We start from the raw sequence: 1,900 nt of genomic DNA, 5'->3' as shown, positions 1-1,900 counted from the left end.
TAGCAGGAGAAAAAGCCATTACTCACCGTGATTGATGAATGATTCTTACTTACCACAGTTGTTTGATGAACTTGTGGAAAAAAAAAAATGGAGCGAGAGAAAAAAAAAAAAGAAAAAAGCAATAGGCACGAATGGAAATGCTAATTTAGATCTTTGAGTTCAGCTCATGAAAAATGGGGGCAAAAACAAAAGTGTTGCGTTTATAATTTTGTTCAGTATAATTACGTAACTATAGTTGGGTGAATTCTAGACAACCACTAGAGACGCCACTGTCAACTCACCACAACAGACAGACAGAAGTAACAAAATGACATGGGCTTAGCTGTGAGGTTTATTAGCCAAAGAAACAAAACTTTTTTCATAAATTTCTGCATACTACTCTGAAAAAGTAGTCAAAGCTGCTATAGAAAAACTGCAGATTTGACCTTGCAAAACCAGCCAGTCCAAGAAAACCCCTTATGCAACAAAAATATCAAAGAATAGGATCAATCCCATGGTCCCTACACCATAAAGGGAAAGGTTTCCACAAAAGGTATAGGCTTGCCATGTTGAGATAACCCTGGCAATTGTGTGAACAACTGCAAGTTCACAATCCATTAGAAAAGGGTTGGATCCAGGGTCCAAACCCAAAGCTGCAGCTGAATCTGGGTGCTAAACAAAACCACCCGAATCTGAAAGACAAGGTCGGTCCTGAGGGAAAGCTGCCATGAACTTCCTACTAGGAACTTGAGGAATAGAGAGATCTGTGGCCTATCACTGATGTGCTACAAGGAGCACCCCATGTTTGGTTTGTGTAATTTGTGTTTGTGTAATTGGTTTGTGGTTGTGTAATGTTTCCCACAACAGGGGCATCTGTGCGGGTATCTGCCACCTGACTGAATGAACCCAGAGGTATACACTGGTGTGTAGACACCAGGTGAGAATGCTTCCGGAATCTCTTTGTGAAAGTGAAGTGACGTGTGGCCAAGTATAGTGACCCATACTCGGAATTTGTGCTCTGCATTTAACCCATCCAAGTGCACACACACACACACACACACAGTAGTGTACACACACCCGGAGCAGTGGGCAGCCATTTTGCTGCAGCACCCGGGGAGCAGTTGGGGGTTCGGTTCTTGCTCAAGAGTCTCACCACAGTAGTGGTATTGAGGGTGGAAGAGAGCGCTGGTTATTCACTCCCCCCCCCCACCAACAATTCCTGCCGAACCTGAGACTCGAACCTGCAACCTTTGGGTTACAACTTCAGGTTACGCGGGCCTCGAAACCACGAGGTTCCACTGATGGTTCAGGTAAAAAGTTAGTTCAGGACTGGCAAGAAATAGTTTAGCACTGGGCAAACCACACAGAGATCCAGCAGATAGATACAGTGGCAGGGCAGGGAGAAATCCCCCTCAGTGGAAATCGCGGTCCGGGGGCACCTCGATAGGATCAAAAGGGTAGTTTAGCATTGGCGATTAAGTGCACGCCACTGGATTGATACAGTAAAATCTAAAGACTATATTTCAGTCAGGATGCCCATGTTAATTCCATGTTGCTCCCCACCTCCAAGAATGAAGGGATTAGATCAACCTGCTGTAATACTGCATTATCGATTTGACTGCACTGACACCATCGGATGAGAACAAAACTTGAACTAACTTAAGCTGGATTTATTCATAGCTGAATAAACAAAAGGTGCTATCATCGGGGTCAGGATTGTTTACCAGAAAGCTGTAAGCAGTGTTTTCCAACCCTGTTCCAGGAGGTACATCAACAGTGCACATTTTGGATATTTCCCGCATCTGACCCACCCAAATTTCCCTCACTACTTCCTGTTTATTGGCAGTGTCCTTCATGTTTGTTTCCTTTCAGACTGCAATCTCAGTGAAGATGCTGGAAGACCCTGTGACGTCCACTTTGC

Source organism: Sinocyclocheilus rhinocerous, unplaced genomic scaffold (assembly GCF_001515625.1).
Source record: "Sinocyclocheilus rhinocerous isolate Xijiao unplaced genomic scaffold, SAMN03320098_v1.1 scaffold1813, whole genome shotgun sequence".
Classification (NCBI taxonomy): Eukaryota; Metazoa; Chordata; class Actinopteri; order Cypriniformes; family Cyprinidae; genus Sinocyclocheilus; species Sinocyclocheilus rhinocerous.
The sequence above is the reverse complement of the archived record's forward strand: the minus strand, read 5'-3'. Positions refer to the sequence as shown.